Source organism: Oryctolagus cuniculus, chromosome 15 (assembly GCF_964237555.1).
Source record: "Oryctolagus cuniculus chromosome 15, mOryCun1.1, whole genome shotgun sequence".
Taxonomy (NCBI): Eukaryota; Metazoa; Chordata; class Mammalia; order Lagomorpha; family Leporidae; genus Oryctolagus; species Oryctolagus cuniculus.
The window spans coordinates 47,568,441-47,588,359 of NC_091446.1; the positions used below are offsets into that span (position 1 = coordinate 47,568,441).

The window sequence follows — 19,919 nt, forward strand, 5'->3', positions numbered from 1 at the left end:
TGGTTAGTAATGGTCCTTGCTGTGTGACAGACTTTGTGCAGTATCAATTCTATGGATCGTGTATTACTCTGTACTTTCTGCCCATGTACAGAAGGGGAAATAATGTCTATTTTTTTACTTTTTAGGAGGGATGAACAGTATAAGCTATGAGTAGGAACCCAGTAACACTAGGTATCTCATTACCTCTCTCATTCTGCCTTTCTAATAAAATTTTTTTGATATTACATGTAAATTGGTAAGTATTCTGGATAGCTCACTGAGGCACACAGCCATGATCTGGGTATGCCAAGTAAGCAACAAAACTATGTAAATATAAATTACAAAGAAGAATAAACTATTGAGCAGTGCTTAAATCTAATAACGACAACATCTTTTGAATAGTTACTACAAAGAAGTGATTATATTACTAGAGTGGAGGAAGCATCAGAGAAAAGCTTTGGGCCCTATATCCATATGGCTTTGTAAGAGAATTTTTCTCTTAGGTTGCCGGCTGACCTTCACATTTCTTGTGAAGTTAAGGACAAAAGAAGAGAGCAGCTTGGTAGACCACAAGATGGGTAGAGGATAGCACAGCACTTGGAATTTAATTTACTTTATTCATCAAAACAGCTTAATCCCCCAACATTACAAGGAAATGTAATAGTTGGTTTGACATAGATGATCAGTCAAATTGATTGCAGATTTTTTGCTTTGGGTGCTTACAACCATCCAAATAGGTTATGCTGCAATTAGCTTGGACCCACTGTTGTACTTTCTGAAGAATTATAGCTACAAGAAATAAAACGTAGAGTGTTGATCAAGTCAAAGGAGTGGCTTTAGGAAAAATAGTGTCAGGTCACATATTAGAGCTGTATAGTTCTTTTGACATACACTTACTAGAGGAAGTAGAGGAAGTGATTATACCATTAACACTTTCAAAACTCCAAAGTCAATTGCAAATTATGAGTTTCTCAATACTTGATCATCATGTCTAGACCTTTAATAGCCCCAGTGTGTCTGGAAAAGATCAGGATATATTTCAGAAGAAATGCTGAGGTATGGAACAGATGAATTTAGCTTAGAACACACAAATCAAACTTAATGGATGGATCAGTAGCCTTGTGACCAGGTCACTGTAATGGAAGAGGATTTCCTGGTCTTCACACCTAATTTAGCATAAAAGCAACTGGGCCTGTAGGATTCCTATCCAGCAGTCTCCCTTGAGATTAGCGCAGCTCTCACATCTCTCTGATAGAAGATGATGGGAAATAAAAGGTCGACCTCTTCCCTCTATAGCCTATAATTTTTGGGAGAAGAGTAATCAGGGTGAAAGAGGAAAGATATATGCACACAGACTAAGAGAGAGGAGGCTTACTTTATGCAAACAAGGGTAAAGCCAAGGGCAAAAGATGGTCTCTGGCGTGCAGAGATTCCTGAGAACTCTGGAAGCCTCACTACCTAAGCATGGTAGTATACGGTTATCAGGGAGAGGGATACACTAACTTAAGCTTTTGCAGCCACTGTTTCTGCTATATCACAGATAGCCTCTTAATTCAATTTCGAGCTAATGAGTGGACTGATAGGTCTTTGTGGCAGGGACATGCAACCTTAAAGAAGACTGTATGTTGTGCCTCATGGATCATAGCCAGTGTGATTGTGTCAGACTTCATCACAGAACAGAGTGTAGTTCACCCTACTGTGGTCTAAGCAAGTTCACAAATCAACTGGAAAATCAAGCAATGAAAAGACTTTAGATGAAAATGCCCAGAGGAACATAAAATACCCTTGTCAACCTACCGAGCAGAGGGCACTGCCTAAAGCCAAGCATTTTATTTATTTTATTTTGGTGTTATAAGGTCTTCTCAGTAACACTAACACTGACACTTCTTGCCCTGAAACGTCCACACATGTATAGTGCTTTAGGGAATGCAGAAGTACGAAGGATGGGTATCACCTAAAGACTACACATTTTTAGTTCAAAAAAGAAAAAATACTGCATAAACAAAATAACTAAAAATTCTGTGGGATTATTTATTTATCAATCTGCCCTTGCTATCAAGAATATGGAGTTTAGAGGTATAAGTTGGATTAGCTAGAGTTTAAGAAAAAGACACTTAACTGTGCAGTCCCAGGTTTAATTTTTAAATAATATAAAGTGAAGAAGGATACTGTGACGTGGCCAAAAATTATAAAATTAAAAATACATTAGAAAAAGAGCATTTGAAAGAAGTGATATACCACGTTTTAAAGTGATATACAAGAAACGTAATTCCCAGACATCATAATAAAAACATAGAAAAAATCAAGAAAATACAGAGATGCATAGAGGATTGTTCAGGCATGCATCATATTTGAAGGACAGAAATTATAGGAAAAGGAAATAGGACAGGTTGACAATGAAAAGTCAATAATTATAAAAACAATTTCCTCACTTAAAGGTAATATTTTCTACGTATATATGAAATATATAAATGACATATACACAATGAAATACATATATATATATATATAAATGTATTCCAATGCTTTCATTTCACAATGATTTCAGACTTCCAAAGAGCTGCAAAAGTTGGACAATTACATAACTGGGCCCCACCTCCCCTGACACAACAGATTCTAGTACTGTGTCCATCAACTGCCCATGACACATAAGTGACTGAATTACAGTTCACAGGTTCCATAGAGGACCCACGGGGCCTTGAGTCAAACATCTCATTGCCTCCAAGCAGGGGGCTGCTCTCTGACTTGGCTTTCGTGGCCTTGATGCCTCTGAGGAGTACTAGAGATTGTTCTGCAGAACAGCCCTCACATGGTGTCTGACGTGTCCCCATGATTAGATTCAGGTTATGCATTTACGACATGCCAATGGGTTATGCTGTGTCCTGGTGCACCCTGTTGGGGCCAGGCTCTCTGTCTCAGTCAAGGAGTCTGCCACTTGGCTGAGGGGACCTCCCCGGTGCTGTTACTGCTGTAGTCCCTGTATTTACCAAGTTCTTCAAGGGAAATCAAAGGTAATATTTTCAAAAGTTGAGAGTGTCCAAATTAAATAAAAGGTATTACAGGAGATAGTTCTTCTTGGAATTTTCAAATTTTACTCACAAACAAATACAAAACTGTGAGAGGGAAAATCACTCAAGATATAAGCATTAGATTTGCCCCTGAATCATCTCTAAGGTATATTAGGAAACCACCTACAGATTTCATAAGTGACAGAAGATCCACCTTCAAAATTCTACTCAAATACATTGTATGTTCTCATGCTATAAAGAAAATGTGAAATATATAAAGATATAGAAAACAAGAGAACTACTAATGTATATGAAGATAGGAAAATATATTTAATACTTAATAATTTAAAATGAGATAATATGTAATATAAAGCATTGAACACAAGAAATTTCAGCTAATGTTTCTATGATTGCTATTAATTGAATCTATTAAATATTTACTGTCATATTTAACCCATATATCATTTGTATGAAGAAAGCACATCCAGTTCTAATTATTATTCCAATATTCTCACTGATGATTCAAATAATTTGTCAAATAATTTGTCCTTGAGCAGAATGATTTACTTTGGTTAGTGTAGAGTGTGTATATGTTGTGTGTGTGTCTTTGTGTGCATTTCTAGGAAATACAAATATTAGTAAGAAGGAAACAATAATATGTATATATATAATATTTCTCTATCTCTTTATACATGGCATGGTTCATTTGGTTACCTGGATTCATAACTACATTGGTTTCATCTCTCTCTTGCCATGGAGAGGGCTGTCTCAGTAGAAAAAAGCTCATCTGACTGGAGCGATAACACTAACATGATGCAAAGTCCTTGGATATCAAAGGCCATCTGCGAAGCAATACACTCTCAATGTAACTAAAACATGAGGGCTTTCCTTATACAGTATATATGATACAGGTACACAAAGAATTTCAGATTAACCAGGATATCCTAGATGGGAGAGTATTCAACAGAGTCAGGGTTTAACTAGACCTTTAGTGTCAGCCAACATAGGTAAAAGGAATGCAGAAATGACATTGCAAACAAGTGATGCCAACGCAGAGGCAGCGTATCTAGCCAGTCTTGTGAGCAGAAGATAGAAGACAGGCAAAAGAGACACAGAATCAAGTGGAAATTCAGACTGACATGAAATTGTAACTTCAAAGTATTCTGCAGATAAATTATCTGGCATGCCACTATACTGCAGCCTGTTGCTAGCACAATATTGAATGTGATTTTTTTTCTGCATTAAAAGTTCAGTTATCCCAGTGGCCAAATAGAAATCAAGATCCATGAAGAAATGAAAAATAATACCTAAATAAAGGAGGGCTGTTTCTAATGAAGCATTAAAAAAAGGAGAGAGATGGATTGAGCCAAAGTAGGCATTCCCTGTTTCAATGTCCCCTGGGCTTGCACGTAAGAAGTAGTGAATGTTAAATATTCTAAAAAGCTCTGTAAATCCGCCTTACAAGCACTGATTAAAGGAACTGAATACCAAATGTAACTGACAGATTTCCTTTTCATTTATTTGCTGCTGAGAATACTAAGTATTTTCTTAGCTTCTTCATTCTTAGAAGTTCTCTTGCAATGTGCCTATCTATACATATTCATCATTCTGACAGCAGAATCAAAAATAAAAATTGAGATAAGAAAACACAATGTGCAATTCTTTTATCTTTTAAAGATGGGGGATATATAAAAAACAGATAGATATATGAAGACACAGTAGAAATTAAGTGTCTTCATTTTACCCCAACTGTAGAGCAACTACACACATTGGTCATTTGGGTTGTGGATATTAATAACCCTTCTTTCTTCTCCCAACAGTCAATTGCAATGACCCCATCCATAAGAAATTCAAGATTTTCTGACTCACTGATTACACAGCTGTAGATTGTTCATACCACACAGATACACAGGCAGTGGGAAGATTGGTTCAAAAACACAGAACACTTTTGAGTCATAGCAATTCTGGGTTGTCTCAGGAAGCCTTACTTATACACTTAAACAAGGACCCCAGAAAAAACGGAGAAGTTTGGTATTTGAGTAAATCATTTCATTACTAATGTACTTATTTCACAACTAGTGTTCTCTGAATAACATGTTAGAGAATTGGGTTTTCCAGTTTGCATTGTATATATCTGTCAGGGTCTAGTAAAATTATTTAATAATTAAACAATTTATGACATTCAGTAACATTCCTAAAATAGGCAAGAAATCTCTGTAAAATGTTGCATTAACTTGTATTTTTAATCTATTTTTACTGCAGGGTGTTTTTCTATTTGTGTTATTAATTACTCAATGGCCAATGGAATAATTTGTCCCTATACTTCTGAAATACATAGCATTGGAAAAAAAGCTGAATAGATTAAGGAATTATTTTTTTCAAATTGTGAATGTTATTTTCTATTCTTTTAAAATATATATGGATCATTGATTTTTACTAATTGAAAATATGTAAGCATAATTAAGAGAATTTTTAAAGAAACAAAACAATTGAACACAAATGTAAATCAGTTATTTTTCATTTGGCATTCAAGCTCATTTCACTATGTTCAATTAGAAATATGAATTTATAAGTATTATAAAGCAATCACATCTAATATTAAAATATTACTCAACCAGAGAAAAAATAGCTAATAAACACAACGCTTAGAAATTTACAAATTCTTTTACCCAGTTGTTGACTTTTCTGAAAGTTCTGATAAGAATCTAAGAATCAAATATTGCTACAATAATGAACTACAATGCTTGTTCATTGATTTATTTCATAGACTAAGAAGCAACCAGTTACCCAAACAACACAAGTCCAGCTCCTTGAATGGGATATTTATTTGTAATTTTAAAGAAACTTATGTCATTGTAATAAGACCTCTCAAAAAAGCATTTCCTACCATCAAATTCTCAAAAAACCAAGGCCTTGAAGACTGGTATTCACTTCAAATATATATATTAAATTATATATAATTTTATATATATATATATATATTTATAACGGACAGTATGACATTCAGAAAGCAGGGAGGGGTGGGGAGGTGTCAAGCTAGTTCCCATCTTCCAGTTCAATTCCAAAATACCTGCAAAAAACCAGGGCTGGCACAAACCAGGAGCCTGGAACAGGTCTCCCATGCAGTTTTGCAGAGACCTAATATCAGAACTATCCCTGTTGCCTCCCTAAAGGTGTATTAGCAAGAAGCTGGAAACAGAAGTTGAAGTAGGAAACCTAACTCTGACACTCCCCAATGTGCACAGATGTCCCAGCTAGTGGTTTAACTGCTGGGCTAAACACCTGTCCTGGTACTTACTTTACAGACTTCAATATTTCTGACAGCACTGCCCCCCTCCCTCACATCCTTCCTTCCTTGTAACAACCACACAAGCAGAAGAACATTTTCAGTAGGAATTTCTTCAGCGAGAAGAAAATCCATAAATAAATGGATCTGATTTGTCTCATTCAAATTTTAGATTTTTATACTTTCCTAACATTGATAAATTCATATTTTTGCATGGTCTTATTCCTGTGGCTATTGTATTAGGATGAAAGTTTTCTGTTATAAAAAACATTTTATTGATACAGGGTACATACCAAGAAATGCACATGTACAGATAAATTAGTTTGTTGTCCTCTGAGTACACTCATAACCGGCACCCAAGTTAAGAACAGAACATTACTAGTGCCCCAGGAGTCCTCTATGGCACTCTTTCCCTTTCTTTTTGTAATGGGGGGAAAGACAGGAATATTTTCATGCACATGGTATGATTCAATAACGTAATATTCATAATTAAATACCAAATTGCATAACATTCACACAATTTTTACACTCTCCATTAACTTCCACAAATAAAACATTAGTTTTTGTTTCTCTGAGTCTAGCTTCTTTCACTTAGCATAATTACGTTTCATTGTATCCATTTTGTTGCCAATGTCACTATTTTATTCATTTTGATGGCTGAGTAATATTCCATAATTTATATATGCCATATTTCTTTGGAAGAATATTTTAACATGAGATCCTTTCTATGTAGCAATTGCAACACCACAAATATCAAATATGTTGGTAGAGAAGAATTGTTAAATGGCAAAATCAATAAAACATTTTATTCTGCAGTAAACAATTATTGGGAAACAAGCAAAATATAGGCATCTTCATGCCAGTAGCTTCCAATAAAAAGAACAATCACAAAGTCATATCCAACAAATGGATGATGATTGAAACCTGAGTCCACAAACCAACAGCCTACTTGTGATCCACATTATGAGGAACAACTCCTAGTTATTACACAACTGACATGAGGTTTTAAACATATACTTAAAATATAAAGTAAAACATACTATACCTTATTCCTAGGTCTTGAGAATAATACTTAGAAACATGTCAATGTAAATTTCTGTAAATAGAAAATAACTGAGTTAGAGACATTTTCAAATTTGAATTGGAACAATAGTTATATAATTAAGGAAACTACTTGCTAACTATTGTTTCTTTGTAACTTCTGTCAATGACATATTTTTAAAATTTGCTCTGTATGTGACAGCTACAAAGAAATGCAATGCGCAGGAACCATTAAAATGGCATTTCTTAATAAATTTTTGTATTAAATATTTCTCTACAATTGCTTGGTGTGCAGGTACTGTATCATTCTGAAAGTCAATTCTTAAAATTTTATAAGGAGCATGAACATTATGCATATGACTTATTGTGATTAGATTTGGTAGATACATTAATTAGAACTAGACTACAGACTTGCTTGAATATACATACTAGTTACATATAAGTAATAAAGTAATATATAAATAATATTCTTATACATATATTTAATATTTGTATTAATTCAAAATGCAAGAATAATATATTTAATATTGCATTATTTTAGAGATGATGAATTAAAGTTTTGGGTGAAATGATGCATGCAATAATAATTTCTTTAGGGTCATTTTTTGCATTTTAAAAAACATAATTTATCTGCTGCCTCCTGGGGTACAGATGAGTAAGAAATTGGATCAGAAGCAAAGGAGCTAGAACTCAAATGTGGCATAGTAATAACTACCAGATGTCTTGAGCAGCAACTTAGCCACAATACCACATTTTCCCACCACATGTTTATTTATTCATTTAACACGGATTCACTTAGCCTGTATAGCTAGCATTTTTCTAGTCACCTGGAATGTAACAATAAACTATTTTAAATGTGTCATTCTCTGAAATTCTCAAGGTTGCAACATCCAGGAAATATGTACAGCAAAAAAAGACAAATAAATAATATATTAGAATGTGATAAATTTTATAAAGGAAAATTGTCAGGATATGGAAGAAGGGTTGTGAGTGGGGTAGAAGCAACTTGTCACATGGAATTGAGTGGACCAACAAATCTGACCAGTTTTCGGTTGTCTTTGGCTATCTTACCTAGTCTGTGATACAGATGACTAGGTCTAACTAAAGCACTAACCATGTTAAGCTTAACTTGCATTTCAAAAGAAAGAAAATAACTTCATTCCATTATTTTTACACACAAAAAACACCAGACACATAGCAGTCTGCAGATTTTTTCAGGATTTCTTTTGACATTTTTGCTGTCACTTTCTTAGTAATACAAACATCAACAAAATATATCCAAATTTTTAACTACAAGTATGCATTTTAATGGATAGAATGGCAATAATAAGCTGTTCTAACTATTGATTTCACTATTGTATAGGAGCATGGTATGAAAATTAACCTAACATGTCTCAGTTTATATCTTACTCCCAAAACAGCAATATCCTTTTCATCAAATATAATGGTTTCAGAATAATCAAGCGAAGCTACCTAAGAGCTCTTCTCTTTGTTAGGTGCCTAAAGGAGTAAGAAAGCATTGGTTGTAATGTAACTTTCTGATTGTTTTAGGGATAAATTATTAAAAGATACAGCATTAGATTATTGGCAGTGCCTCATAAGCAGCAAGTCTTTAGTATTGTCTTTAATATAGATTTTGGCATTTATGAGAGATTTTCAGCATCTATTGATCATGTACATGACCATACTCTGATTTTTTCAGGAATGTACATGAAAGAATATTATATTCCCTTATTTCTAGCTGTTGAAACAAAAACATGTAGGTTTATCACATGACCGCATGAACCCCAAGATTTACTTTGAATTTAAATAACTGTCATTTTGTGGGAGGGATATTTGGTGAACTAAGACACCACTTGGGATGTACACATTCCACCTCTGAGCATCAGTTCAGATTATGCTAATGTGGACCTTGGGAAACATCATGTTATGAATCAAATATTTGGTTACCTGACACTCACATGGGAGACTTGGATTGTGTTCTGTGTTCCTAGCTTTGGCCTTCTTCAGCCTGTGCTTCTGTGGGCAACTGGGGAGTGAAGCTATACACAGAATATACTATATTGTCTCTGTCTATCTTTCAAGTAAAAAAAATAAATAACTGTCATTTCCCCCAATTTTGGTTCAATGTGACTTATCTAATATCTACCAAAGCTCTTATAAAATCCTTATATAACTCATAGCAAAATTCTTTACTTCTATAGGAAAGTACCACTAAAAATGACTTAGTAATGCTTGTCATATATACAGTTAAAATCCCTTGGGGTCAGTGTTGTGGTGTAGTGGGTAAAGTCACAGCCTGAGATGCTAGCATCCAAAATGTAAGCTGGTTCAAGTTTCGGCTGCTCCATTTCTACTTCTGATCCAGCTCTCTGCAAATGCTTGGGAAAAGCATCAGAAGATAGCCCAAGTGTATGGACCCTGACATGCACATGGAGACCTGGATGAAGCTCAGGGCTGCTAGCTTCAATCCAGCCCACTCCCAGCTATTGTGGCAATATGTGAAGTGAACCAACAGATGCAAGATCTTCCATTCCATCTTTCCCTCTTTTTGTAACTGACTTTTAAAAGCCTTTTTAGTGAGATACAGGAAGAAAATGTCCCAGGTTTGGAGAAGGACAGAGACATCCTAGTACAGGAAGCTCATAGAACCCCTAGTAAACATGACCAAAACAGATCCTCACCACGACACGTTGTAATTAAACTCAACACAGTGAAATAGAAAGAAAAGATCCTAAAATGTGCCAGAGAGAAATGTCAGATTACTCTCAGAGGATCTCCAATTAGAATTACAGCAGACTTCTCATCAGAAACCCTACAAGGTAGGAGGGAATGGCGAGACATAGCCCAGGTACTAAGAGAGACAAACTGCCAGCCCAGAATATTATACCCTGCAAAGCTCTCATTTTTGAATGAAGGTGAAATAAAGACCTTTCATATCAAACAGAAATTAAAAGAATTTTTCGCCACTCGTCCAGCCCTGCAAAAGATGCTTAAAGATGTGCTACACACAGAAACACAGAAACAGGGCCATCAATATGAAAGAAAAAGACCATAGGAAGCTTAAAGCATACACTAGAAAATATCTTTCGGAAAATGGCAGGGCAAAGTCACTACATATCAATAGTCACACTGAACGTTAATGGACTCAATTCTCCAGTTAAAAGGCACAGACTGGCTAATGGATTAAGGAACAAAACCCATCTATTTGCTGCCTTCAAGAAACACATCTTTCCAACAAAGATGCATGCAGACTGAAAATGAAAGGCTGGAAAAAGATATTCCATGCCAACAGAAATGAAAAAAAGCAGGTGTAGCCATATTAATATCACACAAAATAAACTTTCACACAAAAACTGTTAAGAGAGACAAAGAGGGACACTATATAATGATTAAGGGTTCATTTCAACAGGAAGATGTAATGATTATAAATGTATATGCACCTAATTACAGGGCACCAGTTTATTTAAAAGGTATGTCAAGGGACTTAAAGGGAGACTTAGATTCCAATACAATAGTACTGGGGGATTTCAATACTCCAATCTCAGATATAGACAGATCAACTGGACAGAATATCAACAAGGAAACAGCAGATTTAATTGGCACTATTGCTCAAATGGATCTAATAGATATCTACAGAACTTTCAATCCTACATTTAAAGATTTTTACATTCTTCTCAACAGTGCATGGAACCTTCTCTAGGATTGACCACATACTAGGCCATAAAGCAAGTCTCAGCAAATTAGAAAGAATTAGAATCATATCATGAAGCTTCTCAGACCACAGTGGAATGAAGGTGGAAATTAGCAACTCAGGAATCCCTAGAGCATATGCAAACACATGGATAGTAAAAAACATGCTCCTGAATGACCACTGGGTCATAGAAGAAATCAAAAGAGAAATCAAAAACTTTCTGGAAGTAAATGAGGATAATAACACAATATATCAAAACTTATGGAATACAGCAAAAGCATTGTTGAGAGGAAAGTTTATATCAATAGGTGCCTACATCAAGAAATTGGAAAGGCACCAAATAGATGAGCTTTCAATTCCTCTCAAGGATCTAGAAAATCTGCAGCAAACCAGACCCAAATCTAGTAGGAGAAGAGAAATAATTAAAATCAGAGAAGAAATCAATATAATTGAATCAAAAAAAAAATTACAAAAAATTGGCCAAGCAAAGAGCTGGCTTTTTGAAAAAATAAAAAACATTGACACCCCATTGGCCCAACTAACTAAAAAAAGAAGAGAAAAGACCCAAATCAATAAAATCAGAGATGAAAAAGGAAACGTAACAACAGACACCATAGAAACAAAAAGAATCATCAGAAATTACTACAAGGACTGGTATGCCAGCAAACAGGGAAATCTATCAGAAATGGATAGATTCCTGGACACATGCAATCTACCTAAATTGAATCATGAAGACATAGAAAAACTAAATAGACCCATAACTGAGACAGAAATTGAAACAGTAATAAAGGCCCTCCCAATAAAGAAAAGCCCAGGACCAGATGGATTCACTGCTGAATTCTACCAGACATTTAAAGAAGAACTGACTCCAATTCTTCCCAAACTATTCAGAACAATCAAAAAAGATGGAATCCTCCCAAATTCTTTCTATGAAGCCAGCATCATCTTAATCCCTAAGCCAGAGAGAGATGAAGCACTGAAAGAAAATTACAGACCAACAACCCTGATGAACATAGACGCAAAAATCCTCAATAAAATTCTCACCAAGAGAATACAATCACACATCAGAAAAATCATCCAACCAGACCAAGTGGGATTTATCCCTGGTATGCAGGGATGGTTCAATGTTCCCAAATCAATCAATGTGATATACCACATCAACAGACTGCAGAAGAAATCCATATGCTTATCTCAATAGATGCAGAGAAAGCATTTGATAAAATACAACACCCTTTCATGATGAAAACTCTCAGCAAATTGGGTATAGAAGGAACATTCCTCAATACAATCAAAGCAATTTATGAAAAACCCACGGCCAACATCATATTGAATGGGGAAAAGTTGGAAGCATTTCCACTGAGATCTGGTACCAGACAGGGATGTCCACTCTCACCACTGCTATTCAACACAGTTCTAGAAGTCTTAGCCAGAGCCATCAGGCAAGAAAAAGAAATTAAAGGGATGCAAATTGGGAAGGAATAACTCAAATTATCTCTCTTTGCAGACGATATGATTCTTTATTTAGAGGATCCAAAGAACTCTATTAAGAGAATATTGGAACCCATAGAGGAGTTTGGCAAAGTAGCAGGATATAAAATCAATGCACAAAAATCAACAGCCTTTGTATACACAGGCAGTGCCACGGCTGAGGAAGAACTGCTAAGATCAATCTCATTCACAATAGCTACAAAAACAATCAAATACCTTGGAATAAACTTAACCATATCTCTATGATGAAAATTACAAAACCTTAAAGAAAGAAATAGAAGAGGACACCAAAAATTGGAAAAAAAGCTTCCATGCTCATGGATTGGAAGAATCAACATCATGAAAATGTCCATTCTCCCAAAATCCATTTATAGATTCAATACAATACCAATCAAGATACCAAAGATATGCTTCTCAGATCTAGAAAAAAAGATGCTGAAATTCATATGGAGACGCAGGAGACTTCGAATAGCTAAAGCAATTTTGTACTACAAAAACAGAGCTGGAGGCATCACAATACCAGATTTCAGGACATACTACAGGGCAGTTGTTATCAAAACAGCATGGCACTGGTACAGAAACAGATGGATAGACCAATGGAACAGAATAGAAACACCAGAAATCACCCAAACATCTACAGCCAACTTATATTTGATCAAGGATCTAAAACCAATTCCTGGAGCAAGGACAGTCTATTCAATAAATGGTGCTGGGAAAACTGGATTTCCACATGCAGATTCATGAAGCAAGACCCCTATCTTACACCTTAAACAAAAATCCACTCAGCATGGATTAAAGACATAAATTTATGACCCGACACCATCAAATTATTAGATAGCATTGGAGAAACCCTGCAAGATATTGGCACTGGCAAAGACTTCCTTGAAAGACCCTAGAGGCGCAGGCAGTCAAAGCCGAAATTAACAATTGGGATTGCATCAAATTGAGAAGTTTCTGTACTGCAAAAGAAACAGACGAGTAAAGAGGCAACTGACAGAATGGGAAAAATATTTGCAAACTATGCTACAGATAAAGGATTAATAACCTGAATCTACAAAGAATCTACAAAGAAATCAAGAAATTCCACAACATCAAAACAAACAACGAATTCCAGAAGGAATCTAGAAAACATCATGCTGAGTGAAACAAGCCAGTCCCAAATGGACAAATATCATATGTCTCCTGATCGGTGACAACTAACTGTGCACCAAAAAGGAAACATGTTGAAGTGAAATGGACACTATGAGAAACGGTGACTTGATAAGCCCTTGCCCTGACTGTTGATGAACAACTTAATACTTTATCCCTTTTAGTATTTTTTGTTTGTTCTACTTAATACTATTCATTGAATTCTGTAATTAATAGACAGTTATTCTTAAGTGTTGATACTTAACTGAAAAAATGATCCCTGTTAAATATAAGATTGGGAATAAGAGAGGGAAGAGATGTGCAATTCGGGACATGCTCAAGCTGACTTACCTCAAACGGTAGAGTTAGAAACACACCAGGGGATTCCAATTCAATTCCATCAAGGTGGCATGTACCAATGCCATCTCACTAGTCCCAGTGATCAATTTTTGTTCACAATTGATCATAATGATAGGGCTAAGAACCAAAGGGATCACATAAACAAGACTAGGATCTGAAAATACTAACCTATAGAATAAAAAAGGGAGAAAACGATCTAACATGGGAAGCAGGATACACAATAGAATGGCAGATGTCCTAAACAGCACTCTGGCCTTAGAATCAGCCCTTAAGGCATGTAGATCTGGCTGAAATGCCCATGAGAGTATTTCAGGCATAGAAAGCCAAGACACTCTGTCAAAAAAAAAAAAAAATGACCTAAATGGAAGATCTCTGCGAGAGAGATCCCAGTGGAAAGAACAGGTCATCAAAGAAGGAGGAACCTTTCTCTGAAGGGAGGAGAGAACTTCCACTTTGACTATGACCTTGTCTAAATATGATCAGAGTCGCTGAACTCAGGGGGCTTCCAGAGTCTTGGCAGCTCATGAAAAGAGCCTAGGGTGATTACTGATGCCGTAAACAAGAGTGTCAATTTGTTAAGTCAACAACAGGAGTCACTGTGCACTTACTCCTCATGTAGGATCTCTGTCCTTAATGTGCTATACATTGTGATTTAATGCTATAACTAGTACTCAAACAGTATTTTTCACTTTATGTTTCTGTGTGGGAGCAAACTGTTGAAATCTTTACTTAATGTATGCTAAACTGATCTTCTGTATATAAAGAGAATTGAAAATGAATCTTGATGTGAATGAAAGGGGAGAGGGAGCGGGAAAGGGGAGGCTTGAGGGTGGGAAGGAAGTTATGGGGGGAAACCATTGTAATCCATAAGCTATACTTTGGAAATTTATATTCATTAAATAAAAATTAAAAAAAAAATAAAAAACTAGATCATTGTAAAAACTAAGTAGGGGCGGCTCACTAGGCTAATCCGCCGCCTAGCAGCGCCGGCACACCGGGTTCTAGTCCCGGTTGGGGCGCCAGATTCTGTCCCAGTTGCCCATCTTCCAGGCCAGCTCTCTGCTGTGGCCAGGGAGTGCAGTGGAGGATGGCCCAGGTGCTTGGGCCCTGCACCCCATGGGAGACCAGGAAAGAAGCACCTGGCTCCTGGCTCCTGCGACCAGATCAGCACGGTGCGCTGGCCACAGTGCGCCGGCCGCGGCGGCCATTGGAGGGTGAACCAACGGCAAAGGAAGACCTTTCTCTCTGTCTCTCTCTCTCACTGTCCACTCTGCCTGTCAAAAAAAAAAAAAAAGAAAAAACACAACAACTAAGTAGGAATAGGAGAGGGAGGAGGAAGAAGGAAGAAGAGAGTGGGTGAGAGGGAGCATAGGATGGGAAGAATCACTATGTTTCTAAATCTGTATATATGAAATTTGTATACCTTAAATAAAATTATGGAAAAAAAAGCCTATCAACTCTAATGAATACATTTGATCAAGTATGACTGGCACATTTGTAGTCATTTTTATCAAATATTCTATTATTAATTATTTAAGATATTTTAGGAAAATATAAGAAGGTATTGAGATTAACAGTCTAATCAAAAAGCCATAATTATGCAACGAAAATTTACAAGATGTTACTGAATTTTGTCAAATATTCAAACTTGACAAAAAAACTTGACAATGCAATAGTGTCCATTCTCCAAAACAGTCATAAATTCACAGCTATAAATTATCAACCTTTTTATGTAACTGAAAGAAAAATGTGTCTCTCATTTATATCCCAGGAATTGAATATATTTTATATATTCACATTGATCTGTTGGACTTTATCAATAAACCTCAAGCCTGCATAATTTATCATTGGGTAAAATAAGGAATGAATGTTGAGGGAAGGCTCATTGTGCTATTTCAGGAAGCTGATACAGTGATGCCACAAACCATGAAACACAGCATTTCTATACTGAAGTGTAGAATGCTATCATTGTGTAAGAATGCTACCGCCAGCACCATGGCTCACTTGGCTAATCCTTCACCTGCAGTGCCAGCACCCCGGGTTCTAGTCCTGGTTGGGGTTCCAGATTCTGTCCCTGTTGCTCCTCTTCCAGGCCAGCTCTCTGCTGTGGCCCGGGAGTGCAGTGGAGGATGGCCCAAGTGCTTGGGCCCTGCACCCCATGGGAGACCAGGAGAAGCACCTGGCTCCTGGCTTCAGATCAGCGCAGTGCGCCGGCTGCAGCGGCCATTGGAGGGTGAACCAACAGTAAAGGAAGACCTTTCTCTCAGTCTCTCTCTCTCACTGTCCACTCTGCCTGTCAAAAAAAAAAAAAAAATCACTGTATATCTGTCCCTTGGCTGCACTTTCTCGTTACTTATTATTTCTATGATTGGAAAAGAAGTACATTGGATTCAGGACAGAGCAAGCACTGTGTTTTATGCACTTGGACGAGCTGCTTCATCTTTGGGTTACAGGGCCCTCATCTTTCTGTAATTTGAAGATTCTTACTGCAGCACAGAGCCATGAAGCACAGCAGTGTTTACTCAATGAACTTTTGTTCTGTCATCCTTTAGATTTTAAGTTGTTCCCTACTTTGCCAGGTGCTTATGACTATTTTGATTCCCCTTCACTTACTTAAATGTAGACATGTCCTTTATAAAAAGGAAGGGAAGGAGGAAGAATGGATGTGAAAGAAAATAAGAGGAACCGGGGGCTGGCGCTGTGGTGTACTGGGTAAAAGCTGCCACCTGCAGTGCTGGCATCCCACGTGGGTGCCGGTTTGAGTCCTGGGTGCTCCATTTCCAATATAGCTCTCTACTGTGGCCTGGGAACACTGTGTTAGATGGCTGGAGTCCCTGAGTCCCTGCACCTGTGTGGGAGACCTGGAGGAAGCTCCTGACTCCTGGCTTCGGATCAGCGCAGCTCCAGCCATTGCAGACAATTGGGGAGTGAACCAGAAAATGGAAGACCTCTCTGTCTGTCTCTCTGCCTCTCCTTCTCTCTCTGTGTCTCTGACTTCTAAATAAATAAATAAATCTTTAAAATAAAAAAGATAAAATAAGAGGAAGCATCACAATCAAGTGAACACTATAGTATTGTATAGTCAAAGGGTGATATCACCAAGCAACTGAAAATGGGCTCTTATGAAAATAAATTGCCAAAATATCAAGGTTTTAAAGTGTTTAAAATAGTGACTACAAACATTACTCATTGCCTCTAACAAAAGTTGAAACTATTTTATATTTTATTCACTGACTAAGAAAAATTGTTCAAATTGATGACTTCAAAGTCCAACAGCCGAGAACGAGATTCTCATTTTGTCCTCCCTTAGAGTATTTTTCTTTTTAAGCTGAGTGCAGTGTTACTGCAAAACAAAGTTGAAATCTGAGAAATCATAAAAAAAATCAGAAAGAATATTGAGTTTGTGCAAAGTCATTTTTGTATGAACACAACATTCTGTGCTGCTGAATTTTATGATGATGTTTCAGCAGCTATTTGAATGACAGAGTTCATTTGTCAGGAGAATATGAGGAGCTTAGTATCTCCCACAACACCAATAAAGCAACAGGTTGTCAAGCCAAGGTGTATAATTAGCAAAGCCAGAGTCATTTGTTCCAAATGATCTCTAACCAATGAAATACCATTCTATTATGGTGAAAATAATAACTGGCTTATTTAGAGCGTACATTTTGCCTGGTTTTAACAATGATGTTGTTTTACTACTTTTAACAAATACTGATGTCCTCCATGTATTGCTTTTATTGAATTTGACATATGTCAAGGAAGCAATTTCGTGCTTTGAAATTAAACTAAGATAAAAGCAAAGGAAAAGCATAAGTCACTCCCATCTAAATTTTTTCATGTTCTCTTCTTTTTTATCTTGAGCTTTGAAAATATTCTGCTTTAGAATGATATTTAGTACTTTTTTATTAAGTTGTATACTTTAGTAGTATGGTGGAAAAAAAAAGCATAAGAAGATTAACCAATTTCTGTCTAGTTATTTAAGATTGTACCTTACCTAAAACATCCAAAAAACTACGTGTTCCATCTAAATTATAAACAGCAAAGACACTATTTGATCACAACTTGGATATGTGATTCTGGCATCCACAAATCTGCTTTTGCCTATACCAAATATTGTCTCCCAAATTAACCTGGATTAGGATTAGCAATATAGAGATTTTAAAAAATTTTAGGCTGAAAAAAGAAAACCTACACAGCAAAAAAAAAAAAATCAGTTTCAAAGCTATTTCAATTATAATGGTTCTTAAGAAAAATTTTTAGTGATATATTTATATAACAGCATCATGGATAGAAATATAAAAATATAGACTCGCTATCTTTCCCTCCTATAAACATGACCTCTAGTGCCTTGAAGTAAGAAAAATCCAAAAAACAAACTACTAAGAGGGCAAATGAATAAACAAAAATGATGATTTTTCTTTCAGCTCTCCCATACCTGGTTACATCACTCCAGCACCCTATACTTTCTTGGATTAGATAAATTTCTATGTGTCATTTTGAAAAGCATGGCTCAATAGAAATAGCAAGAAATGGAATATAGAGAAAAGGAAAGAGGGGGGAATACAAAGAAAAGCTACCAAAAAGATAGGGGTAAAAGCCTGGCTTGTGTGATAACAACCACTTAGCACTTATTACACATCAGACACATTCTATTACTGTTTCTGTTTCAGCCACATCAGCACACTATAAAGCATAAATTCCTCTCACCACTGAATTACAAGATATAGATGTAAATAAATGGCCTACTAAAGATTTGTCCTAAAAGTCCTTATTCTTCTCCCATTTATATAATGTCATATTTAAAGATGTAACCAGCTTAAATAGAATACCAAAGATGTTTATTTTCTTATCTCTCAAGAAATAAATTTTTATCAAATTATTGTGAGAAGCTGTACCTCGGCTTTAATCCATTGCATCCGTTTGTCATTTATCATAAGCATACATTAACATTGTGTCCCTTTCATGGAAGTGTATAGAACCCTAGAAAACCAAATGAATTCATTTAAGAAATTCTGAAGGGAAGTTAATGGATTTCAAAAATGCCTTGAAAGAAACATCATACATTTATAAATGATTTGACATTATCATTCATTTCTAATGAAACAAACTAATTGCTTGATCTCTTGATAACTTCTGAAGCTTTGCAACAGTTGGGACAATGCTAGCTTACTCAGGAGTGTAAGAAATGCCAGCTTCTTGTCACAGAAAGTCTGAAAAGGCAAGGTTGTTTGAGGAAACTGGTTCATCAAAGAGCATTACTGTAACCTTCAGAAAGCAGGATGGAGTTGTCTTTTCCCATATGAGTATGTTGCAAGTGGGTCATCAATGCAGAATTTGCTCCCTCTTCACACTTAATTTTGAGTATACAAGTAAATCTTAACACAGCAGACTGACTAATTTACTTTGTAAATATGCTCAGATTTACTTTCTAAATATATTCAGATTAAGCTAAATTGGTTAATCTCATTTGATCTCACAGCTGTTACCAATGTATAATCCAAATGTTTACATAGAGGCAAGCCTGCAGTAAGAACAAAGGAAAAAGGGAACCAAAAGAAAAAGGAAAAATATGTTTTGCACCCCATGGTGAGGGGACGAATGTCCCCAGGATTAAACTGTAAAAGAAACAAAAACAAAAAACAAAACAAAACAAAAACCCGAAAAATCTAAACCTGGTATTCCCTTAGCAACAGGAGGAGAAATTAAAAGCTGGTGGCTCAGGAATTTCCCCAGTAACAAAGGGAACCCAACGTCCAATTCATAATTAAACAGTGCCAAATATGTTTTCCACACCACTGAGAGTCGGCTCCAGCCTAATCAATAGTGGCAGACTTGTGTGTCTACTCTCTGAATGTGCTCTTTAATATACAACCCTTGCTGAAAGGGGCATAATTTGATTGCTTTCATTTCTTTTTCAATCTAATTGGAATGG

The 19,919-nt window shown here is 36.1% G+C and overlaps 1 protein-coding gene across 1 annotated transcript in view; it reads right to left on the reverse strand.

Moving 5' to 3' along the window:
- LOC100356485 (protocadherin-15) overlaps window positions 1-19,919 on the reverse strand; it is a 1,660,811-nt gene that overhangs the window by 980,634 nt on the left and 660,258 nt on the right. The window contains 1 exon segment of the mRNA XM_070057681.1: window positions 7,319-7,369. The gene's annotated coding sequence lies outside the window, so the exon portion shown is untranslated.